We start from the raw sequence: 13,625 nt of genomic DNA on the forward strand, positions 1-13,625 counted from the left end.
GTTTCCTATATGGATCACTCTCCCAATCTGAGATAAGCACTATCTGAGCTGTGGGCATCAAACAGTTTTAGCACGTGTATATGCATTCATGAACACTGTTCTATTTTGTTAAGCTAAGTAACAAATATAAACGTATGCATATTCAGGGAAAGATAATATTCAGGGTTTCAGGGAAATCCACTATTAGTTAAAGGCTACCTGGAGAAAGTACAGGGAGAGAGATTTAAGGCAAGAGTCTGCTTTCCTCAGTTTAAAAGAGCGCAGGGTGGGACCATCAGTGGGTGAAGTTGGGGATACCTCCAGGAGCTATAATCCTTGCCCAGGCTAAGCCATCCAGCAAGACCAAAACCTGGATGTTTGGAAGAAATAAGACTCAAGAGTAGTCATCTCTAGATGTATATTTTGTTTTCAGAATGCTCCTTTTTAATTAAAATGATCCTGTTTTTGCTTCTTGGATTCAATATCCTCTTTTATCTTGAATTTTTAAGTTTAATGTTATTTTTCTTGTGGTCTATTTCCTTCAAGCTCTTTATTTCTGTGTGTGTGTGTGTGTGTGTGTGTGTGTGTGTGTTTCTGGTTTCTATTGTCAATTTTAGAGGTTTTCCTCCAATACCTGGAGTCCACGGCATCTGTTTTAGGTGAGATTTACAGCTTAGAAAGCCGATGAAAGTCTTTGAGCAATATGAGTGGGACATTTCAATGTTGAGTGTCAATGTCTGGTAAGGTGGGTGGGTCATTCTGGAGTCACCCCCAATTTAAGTATCTTTACATATTTCTTCTTGGGCAGTTCAGATTCACCAGCCTATGACGTACAGGGTTATGGCCGCTAATCTTCCCAGGACTCAGTGAGGGAAGAGTTGGGATTTTCCACATTAGCATTTTAGCGTGTAGATGGCAGCCATGGAACTGCTTAATCCTCCTATCTTGGGGACACATGTTATTCCTGGTTGTATTTGTCATCCTCTTTTCAACATCTTTGGGGAACAAATCTCTGGAGTTCTACCAGCATGGGGGAAGTGCCAGGGCATAAATTAGGAGAGAATCTAGGTCTTCTCAGACAGACTTCACCAATTCTTCCTCATTTTCTCCATCCAACCTTCTCCTACTCCTTTTATTCATAGCTTCAGAGAAATGCTGGTTCTTCTGTCAGTTAGGATAGGGTATGAACTGGGGTGGTTCTCAACACTTCACCACCAGCTTGAGATACAGCTTCCACTTGGGTGCTAAATTAGTCCCTCTTTGTCCAACTGCTTTCATCTTCTAAAGCTTTGTATTTTCTTTCAATTTTCTCCTTCTCCTGTTTTTCCAGTTTTGTGTATTTATTTTTGATTAAAACAATTCACTGAAATTTTAGTAGTTTGTCAGGAGGATATAAAATGACTGTCTTAACCTAGTGGGTAATAACAGCTCCTTTTTGATGTGTCCACTATGTATGAAGAACTCTATTAGGTGTGGCAATCAGTACTAAAATGTGTAAGGCATTGACTTAGTCTACTCAGGGCTGCCATAACAAAGTACCATAGATCTGATGGCTTTAAACTACAGAAAGTATTTCTCACTGCTACGGAGGCTGAGAAGTCCAAATGAAGGTGTTAGTCAATTCAGTTTCTAGTGACGGCTCTCTTCCTGGATTGTAGATGGCCCCCTTCTTATGTTCTTGTGTGGTGGTGAGGACAGAGCTCCGGTATCTCGTCCTCTTTTTATAAACGTCATCAGCCCTATAGTATTAGGGCCCAAACTTATGACCTCATTAAATCCTCCTCACAGGTCCTATCTCCAAATACAGTCACTTTGGGAGTTAGGGCTTTGGCATATGAATTTTGAGGAGACACATTTCAGTCCATAGCTTTGGCACAGTCTCATTTCTCAAGGGGTTTATCACATCTTTAAGAAACAAAGGCCTTTGCACACGTAATGAATCAATAGCATTATATTTTGGTTTGGTACTCTATAAGAAATATGCTAAATAATTATTCATTAGTTTGGAATATGGTGTGAGATAAGGAGAGCCAATGAAGTGTTGTACGTGCTGAAATAAATGCAGAACCACATTTGGTCGGCTAGACTATTCAAATCCCAGCTCTGTCGAAGTGACTTGGGCAAGTTACCTAAACTCCAAGCCTGTTTCATGATCTAGAAATGGAGATGATCTAACATCCCTTGAACTTGTTATGGGGCAATAATGAAGAAAATGTCTTTACAGTGCCTGGATACAGCACTTGACTCAACAAGTATTAGCTACCAACTGGATTACTATAGAAATCCAAGAAAAAAGGAAAGACAGAAGGAAGGGAAAAAAGGTTGGAAGAAGAGAATGAAAACATGGTAAGAAGGGAAAAGTTTTTCTCGGTCTATGTATGCTTTCATTAATGGAACTTCATTCAATTTTTTAAAGATTTATTTATTTATTTTAGAGAGAGAGAACACGTGCATAAGTGTGAGTGGGGGGAGGGGCAGAGGGAAAGACTCTTTAAGCAAACTCCCCACTGAGTGCAGAGCCTAATGCTGGGCTTGAGCTCATGACCCATGAGATCATGATCCCAGCTGAAACCAAGAGTTAGATGCTTAACCGACTGAGCCACCACCCAGGCACCCCTAATGGCACTTCATTTTAAAAGCCATCTCTTACTATTCTCAGAGAGGAGCAAAGGATCTACCATGCATTTTAATGACCCATTACTAAAAAAAAAAAAAGAAAGTCAAGCCTTGGGTATGATCTTCTTTTGACACAGATCCTGGGAGTGCAAAGAGACGTAGGTAAACATTTATGAGCTGGGATAAAATTGGAAACCTTGCGACCCTTGGAGCAAAGCGGTCATGTGCTAGTGCTAATTAATCCTTGTTTACCCTTGAGGAGCAACAAAGGTTCACATGCAAAGGAGGAAAGAGATTAAAAAAAAAAAAAATCACCACTTTTTTTCATGTAAACTTCAGCACTTTATCCATTAACCTGGCCTCTTCTAAGGTTATTTTGAAAACTAATTCTCTCAGAAAGAACTCTTTATATGAATGAGAGATTAATACCAGTGAATTCAAATCATGGGCATTCTTGCATTGAAATGCTTCTTTCACAAGAAATGGCTTCCTAGGTAATTTTTTTTTTCACAGTCATTGTTTTAGACAGCAACAGTATGGATGTTTTCCCTGTGGATAGTGAGTAAGATTGCTTCTAAATAATTCCTAGTGCCTGAAATAATTGATTGTTCCCTTTTGGGCAGGGCCGAAATGGGGAGGAAAATAGGTTGGATGAGGGTTGGACCTAAACAGTAGTTTTAACATCACACACACATGGACAGGCTAGCTCTGCTGTTCCTGGAAGTGGTGGTTCTGCCCAAGCAAAGGAGAGCTGAACTGGTCCAAAAATCTCTACCAGCTGGCTGAAGGAAATTAACAAACTACTCTTGGACATGGGTCCAAGTCTCACATGAATGTGTGAATTTCTTAAGTTTCCTTGCTTTGTATTATATGGTTCCTCCTGAATAGATATGAAATACCTTTTCTAGCCAACAGATTTTCTTGACAATTTATGGCCTGAATATGCAACATGAGCTGACTTCACTGTTTTTTTCCTTCTCTTTTCCATATGATGTGTCTCTTTCTTGTTTACATGTCATATTTCTTTAGCCATGAAAGAAGAGTCCCTTTTCTGATTATGAGATTTCTTTGATTTCCATGAAGAGGGGGGAAAGAATCAAGCTGCAAGAGACCCACAGTACAGTCGCCAGCCACAGAGGCACCAGACCACAGGAGCCACAGTTCTAAATGATGGCTTTGGGAGAGCACAGAGGAAAATGAATTTAGTCACCTTTGGGGTAGATATTTAATTTCTCTATAAATATCAACATAGAACAAATAAAGAGGATAAGGTTAGAGAACTGTAGAAATTATTGTCAGAGTTCCTGAAAGCTCTAACAGGACTTTTAGAAACCTTGAGATTTTACTCTGAAGAGGACAGGAAGACTGAGCCGTATGACTTGGAAATATTTTCTCCCCTTCTCTAGGTTATCTTCCACTTTCTCGATGGTAACTTTGAAACACAAAAGTTTGTCATGTTGATGAGTTCAATTTATCTTCTTTTTCTCTTTTTGTAGCTCATGATTTGGGACTTGTAACTATGAAGGCTTTGCCTAATCTGAGGACATGAAGATTTCATCCATATTTTCTCCTAAGATTTTTATCATTTTAGCTTTTACATTTAGGTCTATGATCCATATTAAATTAATTCTTGTTTAAGGTATGAATAAGGGATCTAACTTCATGCATGTTGATATCCAGTACCATTTGTTATGAGACCACTCTTTCTCCTTTGCATTGCCTTGGCACCTTGTGGAAATCATTTGACAATGTGACAGTGTTTATTTCTGGGCTCTCAGTTCTGTCCCCTTGATCTCTGTGTAATCACAGAGTGCTACACTGTTTGGATAAATATTACTTTACTCATTTTATTTACCAAGATTTAGTAGATTTTCCTAATTATTTCTTCATTTGATGTAGGTCCTGAGAATAATTTAAAGAAATTTAAAAAAATTTTTTTAAATAAATGTTAATAGTTTTCATCTGTTAGGTTTGTTTTTCTAGAGCAAGAATCTATGGAGCTCTTCATTCCACCATTCCAGAAGGTCCTTCTCCCACTTTCTGCATCAAAGAACAAAGCAGTAAAAGAAATCAAAGTAGATACTGAAGAAAATGGAAGAAAAAAAAGGAACACATGGTTCACTCAATTAACAGTAACTCAATTCTGAGAGCCCGTGACAGAAGAAATATACTAACCTTAGGATAGGTTTTGGAAGATGTAAGTAATATTATTAAAAATTTTGAACAAATTAACATATATTTAATTTGTTAATATGAACTGAGATACAATTAATACGTATTTAAATCCTTTAAATATACCATACATCTTTATTTATTGCCTACACAATATGACCACCAAAAAAATAAATCTCAAATCCTAGAAGGTGAAAAGTAAAGATCTCATTCTTTGGCGACAAATACAATAAAAATAGAAATAAGTAAAAAAATAGTAGAGGAAAAGTAGACCCTAAAATATCAACCCTTGAATTTCAAATAACTCTCTCTTAAACAACTCTTAATCTGATGAAGAGTCCAAAGTTGAAGATACCAAGTCTCTAAAAAAAATTATAATAAACATATGTCATATCCAACTTTGCACATATGACTAAAGTTGTATTCAGAAGAAAATGTATAGCACCAAACATGTAAATATTCATATAAATATTCATGTAAATATGAAAATAAGTGAATTAAACATTTAACTCAGGGAGAAAAAAGGGATACAGAAGCCATAAAAAAAGATAGCAGGAAATAGAGATAAAAGCAAAAAAAAAATCAAATTTAAAAGCAATAAAATAAACTGATTTAAAACATCAGGGGCTTGTGATTTTCATTTTCCAATAAAATAGTCAAATCAATCTCTAGTTGTACTAACCAAGAATAAAAGGACAAAGCAAAAGGAAAAGGTGTAAATGACCACAAATAAAGATGAAAGTAAAAGAATTACGGGAGTAATCTTTCAAAACTCTATGAGTACCCTTGAAAATATGAATAAAATTATGTTATTTTATTTTACTTTTAATACTATTTTTGGTAAATACAAGGTTACAAAATGGATCCCGATGGTATAGAAAGGAGAAAAATAAATATGAAAACACAAAGATTTTATTTCAGAGTTTCAGATGATATCTCAGCACCTTTTTAAAAATTTTCACAAAACCTAAATCTGATACTTTTTAAACTGTTGCAGAGAGTGTTAAAAGGAAAACTTCCAAATTCTTTTCACAACACCCTATTTGTTTCAAAACAAAGATAGCTTCCTGTTAGTTTTCTATTCCTGCCATATCAAATTACCACAAATTTAGTGGCTTAAACAAACATCAACTTATTACTTCACGGTTCTATAGCTCAGAAGTCTGACATGGGTCTGCTCAGGCCAAAATGAAGATGTTGGCAGGGCTTCACTCCTTTCTGGAGGCTTTAGGAAAAGATCCATCTCCTTGCTTGTGTGGGTTGTTGGCAGGACTCGGTTCCTTGCAGTTGTAGTACTGAGGCCCCGTTTCCTGGCTGGCTGTCAACTACCGGCTGTTCCCAGCTTCTAGAAGCTGCCTGCATGCCTTGACTGCTGCGTGATTGGGTTTAGCCCACACAGATAATCCAGGATAATTTCTCCATCTTAAGGCAAATAACCTCAACTACATGCACAAATTCTCTTTTGCTGTATAAAGTAACATATCCACAGTTTCTAGCAATTTGGGCATCTTTGTGGTGTCATTATATGTCCCCCTCCCCCAAAATGAACAGGGAAAACAGTTACAGACTACTTCCATTTGTGAATATTGATACAATATAAATAACTTAAAGTAGCAAATAAAATTTAGCAAGATGATAAAAGTAAAAGAATGACACCCTTAACTAAGTATGATTCATTTCAAAGATTCAAGTGTGATTTAAAAATGCAACTTACATGACTACATCACATCAGGCAATTAAAGACAAATCAACACTTTTTTTTTTTTTGGTGTTTTAAAAAAACTCCTTTTGAACACCATGAAAATATTAAGGAAAAGAAGAAGAAAGTGAGATGGAAGAGATAACTCTCTAAAATCCAGAAACTTTGTCTTTGGGCCTTTCCATGTCAATTGCTCATAATGTCAAATAACACAGAGCATTTAATACTTGACCTACCACCTAACAAACCTATAAAGTAAGTAGTAATGTTGCACCATTTTACAGAAGAAACCAGGCTTCATACATTAAATAACTTGCCCAAGAACCTCAACTAGACACTTTCCCTCCATCATCTCTTCTTCCCCAGTCCATCAACAGGGTCCAAGGAGCCACCACAACCACGATCACAGTGGGGTCTGCAAATGGGCATTCTACTTCTAAAAGCCTTTTGGATACTTGCTGGAGATGGAAAATAAATACATAGTTCAATTTCCTAGGGTTTAACAGAGACTTTTATATCTTCCACTCCAAATCGGTGTTTTCATAAATTAGAAAAAGACTTAAGATCAAGAAAGGACTCACCTAAGATATTGCATTTATTTTGAAATAGCATCTGGATCAGAATCCAGCCTTCTGGGCTCCTTCTTTCATTATTTTATGGTCCTGGGGAAGGTAAAAGAAGAAACACAGGAAGTTGCTTACTTCCAAACTAGATATATTCTAAGCACAGCCGATGACATTCTGACATCTTTTTCTTTTGCTTCAGAGTTTTTAGAACTTGGGATGTTTGAATATGCCTTTTTCTTCCCTTCATTGACTGGAGAGCCCAAACCTGCTGGACTCCCCTCCACTGCCTGTTCTTCTGCTTGTCCTTTGGTCATTGTACTATGTGTAAGACGATTATTAGAACCTGGGAAAGAAGGTAAAACTAAAGTCATGACTCTGACAACTGTTTTAATTTTGAGTTCAATCTCTAGAAAAGAACAATCCTCTTCTTCTTATGTCTTCACTTAGTTTTCCCTCTGTACCTGAGCATGTAATTCAAAGCTCACTTCATAAATTCAAGCTTTGTATCTTGACTTTCTAGCACACAATGAGATATTGCTCCTCTAAAACCTATTTACTGAACACCTACTATGTGTCAGATATCGAGTCGAAGGCTTCCAACTATTCTTCTCTATTTAATCTCAGAACAACTCAATCAAGAGGGATTCTTGGTTCTAAGATGAGGAGATTAGAAAACTCAAAAGGATCGTAATATTAAGAGGACCACAATCATCGTCACAATCATCTACTGGAAACATGCTATGGACCAAAGGCTGTGCTAAAGGCTTTACAGTACTGACTTGTGAAATTCTCGGACAATTCCATAACATACTACTATTATCCATATTTCACAGACAAGAAAACGGAAGCATAGAGAGCTCAAGAAACAAGCCCAAGGACTTAGAAGTGTAACAACAGGTTTTGAAACCAGGCAGTTGAATACAGAGCCTGGCTCTTAATCACTATAATTATTTGTCCAGGATCACACAGCAGATAAAAATCATATTAGAGAAACAAATCAAATGTCCATCAACTGAGAAGGGATAAACAAAATATGGTATATCTGTACAATAGACTACTATCTGGCAGTAAAAAGAATGAAATATTGAAACATGTTACAACATCTAAGCTATAGAAGCAGTTACAAAAGAATACATATTATGTGAATCCAGTCATATGAAACATCCAGAATAGGCAAATCTACAAATATGGAAAGTAAAACAGCAATTGCCTTAGGCTGAGAAGGGAGGGGAGTGATTGGAGAGAACTGGGGAGTGAGTGCTAATGAGTATGGGACTTTTTGGGGGGGAGTCGGTGATAAAAATATTCTAAAATTGTGGTTGTAGTTGAACAACTGTGTGAATACACTGAAAACCTGGTGAACCGTATGTTTTAAATGGACAAATTGTATGGTATGTGAATTCTATTTCAATAACTTTATTTAAAATAATGGGTCTAAAACCTCAAGCCCAGACGTATAGGCTTCAAGCCCGTGCTTCTATCTACTCTACCTTCTTGGCCACCCCATCTTTAGAATCCCCTCATATCACTTCTTAGGTTTCCTTGTTGGTTCATCAACTCTTCATAATTAGTCTAATCAATGACTGCAGGATGGGAGCTGTGTTGTAATTATTTTTGTTCCATCAAATTCCAAAAGGCCTAGTATTTCCAATGTCAGCTCCCCATATTTTCTATTGCACAAGAAAAATATTTCCAAGTGAGGTGATTTTAGGCTTACCAAATAGGCCTGTTCCTAAAAAGTTGAGACTTCAGTTTGATATTGAATATTTAACTATTTAATGTGCTTAATATCTATCATCATATCACTAGTTCTGCCTTAGAGTGAATGGCCATCTGCCTCATTTTTATTTTTGGAAATCTGATTTTTTTATATATATATATATGCTCATTGAGATATCCTTACAGTGAGGTACATTTTAAATCTTCTTGTCTGTTACAAGTTGATTTGGCTCATTGTTACAATGCTGGAGAGTCTATGCAGAAAAATTTAAACTTGTTAAAACTGTTTTTGACATTCAGTGTCATAATACTCTAAGTAGGTTTCATTTCAACATTTCCATTAGCTGGTGGTAATAACTTGTAATAAAAATAACAAATGATTGCAATATTAAAAAGTCAAATAAACAACTATGTAGATATGTGTGTATAATTCTGCAGCAGTTTTCATGGATTTGTACTATCAAAGAATCTCATATATTAGGATATAATAAAACAGCTTTATTTTGTTGTTGTTAAGGATTAGTATGCGTTCTTACTCTCCTTCTTCACTAATTGGTAAATTTCTCAATTATATGATAAGGACCTCCCTTATCTTCTTTCACTCTCCTCGGTGCCTCCTCTAACTACCACATGAATCCTACCCCCGACCCAGGGAGTCACTCTCCAGGACAAAGAAGATTCTGATGTATATTTGGAGACAACAGATAAAAGAGGGCTGTGGTAGAGGGAATGGAGAGAGGAAGAGACCATTCTGACTACAGAGGGATGAAAAAACTCCCCCTTGAGAGCACAAGGATGTTTTCAAGCCACTCTCCTATTATTGTCCAGATAAGACCATTCATCAGCTCACCAAATATTGAATTTGACAAAATAGGTCAAATCCCTGTCCCCAGAGATTTTGCTCTGTGCTTCCTTCCCCTACCCCACCCAGGGAAGGTGGACCTACAGAAAATGGTAGCAAATACCAAAATCATTTGTTTGTAGGCAGCATTTTTCTAGAGTATGAACCACTCTCACACAGCCTTACATAATAAGGAGAATTTGATTTGGACAAATTTGAGCATATATACTCAGTCACAAGGAGACTGAGAGAAAGCAACAAAGAGAGTCTGTGAGTGAAATGTTTGAAAGGTGGAACATATAAACCTCCTGCTCTTTCTAAAATTCCCAATTCCCTTGCTCTTTTGATACAAGTCTTAGGGCACCTTAAGTTACATATTTTGGTACAAAATGGTCCCCAAAGGCAATCCAGCTTCATCTGGTACTCAGCCCAGGAAACAAAGACAGCTCCAGTGCTGCTAGGGACGTCTGGCTGGGTAGAATTTACCAGGAGACGATATGTATGACTTTCTAAAGGTCTGTTCAAGCATAATATTTATTAAGGTGATGGCTGCATTCCACTATTGAATAAATCCTTTCATCATTTTCTATATCACTCCATTGAGTTGACAAAAATATGCTTTCTGTAATGGCTTTTTTAGTGGGTTTGTGGTATTTATATTAATTTATATGAATTATACAACTAAGCTATTCTTTCAAGATTTTTGCAAATCTGATAAAGAACCTGTGTGCAAGTCTATAAAGAATACCTAAAACTCATCAATGAAGAAACAACAAAAATTTAAAGGGAGTAAAACTTTGCCTCTGTGATATTCCTTCTAAAAACTCATAGCCCTAGTCTAATGATGGAAAAAAATATCAGACAAATGCAGCTTGGGAGATATTCTACAGGATACCTGTCCTGTGCCACATAAGAATGTCAAGGTTAAAAAGACCAAGAAAGACTGGGAAACTGTCATTGACCAGAGGCGACTAAGGGCATAGGGCAACTAAGTGTGGTATGGTACTCCAGAATAAATCCTGAATAGAAAGGGGAAATTAATAGGAAAATTGGTGATATGTCAATAAAGTTTGGAGTGTAGTTAATAGTAGTGTCTTACTGTCATTTTTTCCTTGTAACAAACGTACCGTGTTAATACAAGACATTAACATACAAGGGACCTCAGTAAGGTGTATAGAGGAACCCCCTATACTACCTTTGTAAATTTTCTGTAATTCAGAAAATGAAATTTTTTTATTTTTTGAAATGGACCAAATATGTGAGTACATATTTCACCTAAGAGGATATGCTAATAGCCTAACACAGACAAAAAAAGGGATGTTCAATATTATTAGTCATTAGGGAAATGCAAATTAAAACCACAGTTAGATCTCATTGCACACATATCAGAAGAACAAAAATAAAAAAATAATGACAACACGTAATTTTAGTAAGCATGTGGAAAACATGATCGCTCATCCCTTGCTGGTGGGAATGCAAAATGGTGAAGTCACTGCCGAAAACAGTTTAATGTTTTCTTACTACATTAAACATGGATTTGCAGTATGACTGAGCAATTCTACTTGTAGTTACCTATTCGGGAGAAATGAAAACATACGTGCATGACAGTATTATTCAGGCACGAAGTGGACACAACCCAAATGTCCATCAACTGATGAACCATTACACAAAATATGGGCTATCCATGCACATCCAGCCACAAAAAGAAAGAGCTACTGCCACATAGGTACTCTCTGAAAACGTTATGCTGAATGAAAGAAGACAGACACAAAACCCACATATCTTGAGACTTCATTGATAGGAACTGCCCAGAACAGGCAAATGGAACATAAATGGTTGATGCCCAGTGCTTAGGGAGTAACTATAAATACGCACAAGGTTTCTTTTGGGGTGACGAAATGTTCTAAGTTAGATTGTGGGGATGATGATATAACTTCGTAAGTGTCTTTTCAACCATCCAATTGTCTTCTTAAAATAAATGAATTTTGTTTATATAATTTATACATCAATAAAACTGTAACTTTTTTTTGGCATAAAATTTAGATTATGAAGGAAAGTATAAAGAGAAAGCACTCATCATTTATAGTTCCATCACTTAAAAATACATTTTGGTAGATATTCTTATAACTTTACTGTTTCCTATTAATTCTCATTTTAAAATGAGGGCAAGTCAGAAAGAAATTTATTTTCTCAGATGATATGTATTAACTTAGAGAGTTAAATAGTTAGGGTTTGTATCTTGGGGATTTTATTTACAGAACTTGATCATGCTTTTATATCATATGGTTTAGTCCTCAGTGATGTGACTGACAGGGAGCATTGATCACTGGTCATACCAGCCTGGAAAATCCCACTGTATCCTTGCTCTTCAGCAAAGGAGAAGCCATAACCACACTTCTAACCCAATTAGAAACACAAAAGCTCTGTCTTCAAAAAACAACTCAGGAGATCAGGAAGGTCATATACTTGCATTTTGGCTTTTCAGACCAGAACGTAGAGGGCACTTTTCTTGTCATCTGAACAGATGAGAATAGCATACACTGTCTGTGACCTTTGGTGGCCGTGCTGTGCAGAGAGCTACCTGCACAGCTTAAGAAGGAGTGTTCAAAATGAAACACAGAAGGTTGTGGTTGGCCTTTTTTTTCTTTCTTTCTTTTATTTTCTTGTTGTGATTGTTGTTGTTACTATTTCAAGTAGAAAGGGAAAGCTTTCGAATATAGCTCAGGTATTTCTAAATGAGGAGAACCTCTCTACCCCAAACAAATACCATCCAGGACTTTTTCAGCCATCTTGAAAGGAATTCTTTAGCATACCCCATGGATGTAACCTGCCTTATCCTGTGTCTAGAAAATATATGCAAGGACAAGTTTACAGAGCAAAACAAACTTGGAGCACATGTGCATGCGTGCACACATACACACACACACAACACAAATGTGACTTACATTACTTCATTTAAATAACCTGCTGTCCTACACTGAATTTCTTCTCCGGCAGGGCAAAAGTATAGGCAAATCTTGCCTGTCATAATGGATAAAATGAACAAAAGGAGAATATCCCAACAATATATATATATGTGTGTGTGTATGTATTTTGCTCATTCTTGACCAAATAAAAAACACTCAAAAAATTTCTAATGCTGCCTGGGGCTTGACTTTTTCTCTGCCTACTGTGAAACTATGGGAAGGGATCCTTCCCCAGGTAATTAATTTCAAATGCCCTGATTAGAAGATGCAAGGCATGGTCAGAAACACGCCCACAAGCACTAGAGGGCAATGCTGGACAAATATTACTGAGATCCAAGCAAACACTAGTATGACTGGATACTCAATTGTTTTCAAATGAATAAAATTTCAGATGCGACTTTGAATATTCTAACTCTCTGAACAGGATGAAGTTTCCAGCTATTGCCTTCCAAACTGATTACAGGAATGGACAAAGAGGGCAAGGTTTTCTTGGTAGCAATCAACTCTACTTCCTGGCTTCATCAGGGCATTTTGCCGAGATTGAGGCTGGGCCAGTTAAAAAGCAGGTTGGCAGAGTGAGGAGATAATGGCTAATGTCAAAGCCAAGGAAGTTTCTCGAATCAGAAATCAGAATCAAAGCCTGGATTCTGCAGTAGGAAAGAAAGACCGCTCTCTCAATTATGTCTCATGATCTCATAATGTGATGGGAACCAGGGAGTTACTGAGGGTGAGAATCATGTATACAAGTTTAAAAAATCAATTTAATTAAAAAATCTGGATTAAAAACACAAAATTATAAAAGAACCTTTTGTGATGGACATGATGGCGATAGTGGTTGCAGGTTGCAATAACCATAAACTATCTCTGTCTTATTTTTCATTTCTCTCTCCTAAGTGTCTCTTTGTGCAGTAGAATCATAGTTCTGCTGAAAATTTGGATCAAATCTCCTAGTAGGGATTCAATTAAAGCAGTGGTTTTCAAAGTGTGGTCTCTGGACAGACAGCATTAGCATCAGCCAAGAACTTGCTAGAAAATAAAATTCTTAAAAAAAGAAAAAAGAAAATTCT

Source organism: Ailuropoda melanoleuca, chromosome 4 (genome assembly GCF_002007445.2).
Source record: "Ailuropoda melanoleuca isolate Jingjing chromosome 4, ASM200744v2, whole genome shotgun sequence".
In the NCBI taxonomy this organism is placed as follows: Eukaryota; Metazoa; Chordata; class Mammalia; order Carnivora; family Ursidae; genus Ailuropoda; species Ailuropoda melanoleuca.